Raw genomic sequence first — 6,455 nt, 5'->3', positions numbered from 1 at the left:
CATTATAACATTGTGTGCTACATTATATAGCAATGTTTTTACTTATATATTACAAAGTTTTATTTTACATATATAAAATAGATCGGAATCCCAGCAAACTCGCCATGCTTGGCCTATGCATGGCCCACCATCGGCATTATTACTGACTCGCCATCGGCCGACAAGCATAATCCAATTCAAGCCTTGCTCGCCGTTTAAGGCATGGTCCATGCTTGGCAGTCATTTATCGAACGGCGTTTAGCCGATGCTTTGTCATTGCCTTTTTTTATGCCACTTTTGGTTCGTTTTGCTTGTTTTTAACATTTATTGCTATTTTTATAAATTTATAATAACTATTATTGAACACGAGATTTTAACTCAGAGACTTTTGGGAGACAAATGCAAGATTTTAACTTAAAGATTTTAAAGTAAAACAAGTCAGGAAAAAAAAGGTGAAGCGGGGTGATGTTTGCGTACTTAAAAAAGCCGCATGGGTGATATAAAATGGGATGTGGGATATTTTAAACTATAAATATGCAGTCATTTTAGCAATAAATCTAATATTACCAAATATTTTTATTTCAATAAAATTTTCTTGCAAACAATACATATAAAAGTTTAAGGCGAAGTTCTAACTTCCATCATTTCAATTTGATGCTTGCATGAACTAACGTTTGGTACTTTTCGATATCCATATTTTTCTGCCTGTCAAGCTGATAGATTTAGCAATTACAATGTAGTCACCCAAAAATAGCCAAAAGTGAATAAATCGTAAAATAAGTAAAAAATTGTAACCAAAATAGCTAAAAGTAAAGTAGTTGTAAAATAAACTCTAAAAGTTTGTAATAAGATTAAATAAGAAAATAATAGATTTATCTCTTCTACATTAATTAATACATATTTTTACTTATAATAAGAAATGCAAAAAAAAAAAACCAAAAAAAAAAAAAGTATATAAAAAAAAGAAAGAAAACAACAACAAAAAACTCATTAAGTGCATATGTATATACACTCATCAAGCGTTTATATATACACTTGATGAGTTTTTTGTTGTTGTTTTATTTTATTTTATATATCAATTTCTATATCAATAAAATTTCTTGGGATGCAATATAAAAAGAATATCTTATGTTGTTTATCCAATAAATCACAACTCATTGACTTCATGATAACATTAGATAATCGTGTAGTTTTCGAAAAAATATTCTCAATGAAATACTACATATAAAAGTTATAAAACATATTCCACTTATCTTAAAGCTATAAAAACATTGTAATGCACACAAATTTAACTATAAATATTCTGTATTTCAATAAAAGATTTCAATACATTAAACACGTTTAACTTGCAAAGGAATAAAGCAAAAGCATAAAGGAAGATCATCATTACTAATTGATGTCTTCATGTGCTAACGTTTGGTACTACTCAACCTCCGATTTTACTGCAATCTTTTTCTCTTGACAATGTATTTTAAGGTGATTTAAGTGATTTGTGTGACTAGTGATTTAAGTGATAAGTGACTAGGTGATTTAAAAGTCATTTAAACAGTTTTGAACCTAATTTCTAATAATAAATAGATATTAAAGCACTAAACTTACATTAGAAAGTAGCAATGTATTTATATATTATAACTTATCTTTAGATTAAAAAACTAATTTACTCACTATATTGTGTTATCTTCATTTTACCTTTTTACATTATTATTTTTCATCATTCTTGATTACATTGTTAAGCTAACATCATTATTCAATTTAATTCTAACAATTAACTCAATCACATCGCTTTTTATGTATGTAAAAATATTTAAAAAACTGAACAAATGATAATAATGACGAAAAGAACAACTATGATTCTACACTTATTGGCATAATTAAAAGGAAATGTTTAATCTGTATATGATTTAAACCCAGTCACGCAAAATGAATGTCAGGTCAAGCTCGTAAAATAAGTATAAAGTCATAACCAAAATAAATAAAAATAACTGAAGTAAACGAAAGAACAAAATACAAAATAAACTGTAAAAATGAGTATAATCTATAAAATCCAATACTCTGTTATGCTTGACTAATACAATAAAAACATTGTAACAATAAAAATATATTTCAAGAAAAATATGTAAAATATAAAAGAAAAGTCAGAACAAATAAAAAAACCATCAAGTATTTTTAGCTTACACTTTTAAGGCACGTTTTGCACAACCACCATTTCTGCATTACTTTATGGACCTCTCGACATTTGTATTAGATGCTCCTTTTTCATGTATTTGAACTGCAACTGTTAAATTTAAAACAAGGTATTTAGATGTGATCCACTTAACTACCACAAAATAATTGTCTATTAGTTTACATACTGTTGATTGTGCCAGGAATTTCTTTAACTACAAGGGAGTGCTTCTACACCAACTATCTTATAGTCTGCTGCTACAAGGAAGTGCCACAACATTGACTGAGGGTTTGGTTGGGGCAGACAGTCTATTAAATAATAATAAAAATAAAAGTATATTAAAATATTCTTTATGTTTATATTAAAAAGTCACCACTTTGAGCAAGTCTCGCAACAAGCGAAAAAATAAAATTCTTTTATGCCGCTTAACTGCAGATTTACCCATTTATTTAAGTAATTGATACGAATATATATATATATATATATATATATATATATATATATATATATATATATATATATATATATATATATATATATATATATATATATATATATATATATATTCCATTTAACATTATATTTATGTATATATATAATTATGATATAAATATATATCTATATATATTATAATAATATTATATTTATGCATTTATGTATATATATAATTATATAAATACTTAAATATAGTTATACGTATATCATTTACTTATACTATAAATGTTATAAATATAAAATAAATAATATAAAGTATAAATGATTTGAGATCCTTAAATCATACTATTAGTATAATATTCACAAGTCATAGGTTATACCTCGTTGAAATATAACATTTGTTTAATGTTATAATGACAATATTCATTATTAAATAGTATAACCTATGATAGTATAATCTATATGATATAGTATAACTTATGACAATATATTACATAATATCATATTTGATTTTATTTTAAAAGTAAGGAAATGTTTTTTGAGGATCCCAAATACGCTTTATAATATAAATATAATAGATCCTCATTTACTTACTTAAAGTAAGTTTTTATTTTTAAAGTAATACTTTTAAAATCAAATCAAATATTACGATATTATGTAACATATTGTCATAAGTTATATATATATTATATTATTTATTTTATATAAAATAAATAATATAATATTTAATAATAATATTAATAAAGTATAAATGATTTGGTACCTCTTATTTGGTACAAGTAAAAAAACATTTATTTACTTTTAAAATAAAATCATATATAAAATATATATGACACTACAATTCGTTTTGCTATAAAAGATTTCTTATCATTCGTTAATGAATTCCAATAAAATTAAAACAAATAGAAATCAATAAAAAGTAATAAGGAAACTGACATTTGTTAAAAAGTTGAAGATTTTTATCTTTATTTATTTTTTAATTCTTTACTAACTTTTTAAGATTTCATTTTAAAATTCTTTTCAAAAATAAAGCATGCGCAAACTCAATTTTTTTCAATTGCAAACATGGTTTTAGTGTGGAACTAGGTCGGCATGATTGGTACAGTCAGCACAGATCGTAAAACGAACATGGGGAACCCCATTGGAATATGAACGGCATCACCGGTGCAGTGGTACCGGTCATCAGCCAATGCATCCCATGCATGAACCAAGCAAGGAGAGTTTGCTGGGTAGGGTGAGGCTAGTTCAACAACTTTTACTAGATTTAACAGATATATTGAACTAAGCTTTAGGCTCGTGGGAAAATGCTAGAAGCTCCAAGCAATGATGGGGGTGTAAGATACTTTCACAGAAAAATTTTATTTGACCTGACAAAACTTTTTATGAGGAGATTTTTATAATAAAATGAAAGGTAAGAATGAAAATTGATTTAATTGCATTGCAATTTAGTTGCTTTTTCATTAAAAAAAAGGTTCTTCTGCGGTATCTGATAGACAAGTATTTTTCTGCTTTTTATTTTTAAATCACATTCTGTGACATTTTCATGTTATTTGCCTTTTCATTACTATAAATCAAAACTCTTTACTAGTTTAGAAGACAACTTATATATAGTTATTACGTAGAGTTGAAATAAAATCAGAAGCTTTTGTAACACAATGTTCCAGAATACTTTATTATAAGTTATTAAAGACCTAAACCCTAAAAAATATTATTTAAATAAAGAGTCATGCTAACTTAATTATTCTCAATTAAATATTTTTAATCAAGCATAACTTTTTGATTAAATAAGTTGTATAACATTTTTAGGAATTAAAAGTTATATCTGTTTTTCTATTATATTATAGCACGAAAACAAATCTTCACTATCATAAAGAAATCGCGGGTGTTGCATTGAACGCAAACAGCTGTTTAATTACAAAGCGTCAGACAATTCTATGAATAGCAGAAATTAAAAAAACATAAAAAAGTGGCAGGTTAGAGTGAACTATATAAAACATGAATTATTGGATTATACATGTAGTTATTGCTACTTTGAAAGTAGAAAAATAATTTAATTCTAAAAATTGCAAAAATAAAAAAATAAAATAAAAACACAAAAATTACACACATGTGCAAATCACTATCATCTATAGTAATAGATGAAATGATTAATTAGGAAGATCCATGTAATTTCCGGCAACTTCTGTGGAGTTTCTATGAACTTAAATAATATTTTAATTCTTTCTACAAAATGTTAGAAACAAATCTATGCAGTTTGTTTTACATAACTTTTTCACAAGCGGAAAGATAGTTAAACCTGCCAGAAATTGGTAAAGAAAAGAGTATCCTTTTTGATTAGTTTAAGAAGATATTGCCTAAAGTTTACAAAGCTGCTCAACCTGCCTCAACAGGGTCAGTTGGGAAAATTTGTGGAGCAAGTTGAGCAACCAACGAATAAACAAATATACACGATATGAATATATATATATATATATATATATATATATATATATATATATATATATATATATAAATATATAAAATACCTTAAAATTTTTATTATCAAAGTTATTTCTGTGTTTTGATAGTTAATTTTATTTGTTTTGTTTTTCAAAGCTACTCAACTTACTCCTACTTGACAATGCGACACTTTAGTTAGGTTTTGAAGAGTCTATAAGAGAGCATAAGACAGACAAAAAATTATAATCGAAAATCCAATAAATTGGTAAAACATCAACACTAATGTGAAAAAACTTTATAAGCATTAAAGAGAAAAATAGTAATAACTTTATTTTTTTACTTTTTGGTCAAAAATGGAAAAAATACCCGTGTATCTTACTCGACTGCCATCAAGCAACTTTTTGTTGCGAACTGAGTTACAATTCTATTTCCAAACTTTCATCGATTAGATGTTTTGTCATGTGATGCGTTGAGCGTAGTCTCTAATATAATGACTCAATGTTTGCTTATGACACTAATCTTTTTTTTATATAATAACATCACAACACTTTTACACGACATAAATTTTAAACTAGTCTTAAACTGGCTTTAATCTATAAAATTTTCAAATGATAATTAATAAAGGTAAATAGACATTGCCAAAATCAAAAGCATGTTTAAAACCAAGACACTCAAATAAATATTAATAGTGAATTTGAAAATAGTTAAAAAGAACATCTTCATTCTATCAGCAGCAGAAGCAGTTGAAAGTGCGTTTTAATAATTTTAAAAATTTAAAGTAAAGTTCGTTTTATTAATTTTAAAAATTGTTACCTCTGTATAACAAATTATATAAAAATATTGTTTTAAGATTGTTCCTACATGTTTAAATAATATATTGGAACAATTCAAAACATTTTTTTTTATTCCTCATTTACATTATTAGCAGAGCTGGGCACCGCTACCAAATATTTGAAAACGCTACCGCAACCTTCCGTACCTTAGGTCACCAGTACAGTATATTTGGTCAACAGTATAGAATATATGAGCAGCTGTTGCGCAGTGGTTAGAACCCTTGCTATAGAAGCTAGAGATCACGGGTTTAAAATGGACATATTTTGCACCATCAGTGAGGAAGGAGGCGTGAACTTTCTGGTTAAATGCTCTTCCACCATGCTCTGTGACAAGACCGTTAGATCTTCTTGTTAGACCGTTTAGTCTTCTTGTTAGACCGTTAGATCTTCGTGTTAGACCGTTCTTTTTGGGGCATTTAAAATAAAAATCAAAAAAATATATTTTAGATTGTTATATTTTTGTACAAAAAATAAGGAAAGAAAAGTATTTTCTTTGACTGATAGGTATTTTAACATAACACAGCTGAAGTTCAAACTGGTAATCCCTGGTGTCGCTAACTTCAGGGCTGCCTTGATGCCAATTGCAATCACAAACCAATAGACAT

At 26.4% G+C, this 6,455-nt stretch overlaps 1 long non-coding RNA gene across 1 annotated transcript; it reads right to left on the bottom strand.

Annotated features, from left to right (window-relative positions):
* Window positions 1-624: 624 nt before the first annotated feature.
* LOC136074873 (uncharacterized) lies at window positions 625-2,584 on the bottom strand. The gene is made up of 3 exons (XR_010635521.1): window positions 2,331-2,584; window positions 2,155-2,254; window positions 625-782 (listed from the first exon to the last, which is right to left on the bottom strand). It is a non-coding gene; the product is annotated as an uncharacterized LOC136074873 (long non-coding RNA).
* Window positions 2,585-6,455: the final 3,871 nt, after the last annotated feature.

The sequence above is a fragment of the Hydra vulgaris genome, chromosome 01, assembly GCF_038396675.1.
Source record: "Hydra vulgaris chromosome 01, alternate assembly HydraT2T_AEP".
Classification (NCBI taxonomy): Eukaryota; Metazoa; Cnidaria; class Hydrozoa; order Anthoathecata; family Hydridae; genus Hydra; species Hydra vulgaris.
The sequence above is the reverse complement of the archived record's forward strand: the minus strand, read 5'-3'. Positions and strand labels throughout refer to the sequence as shown.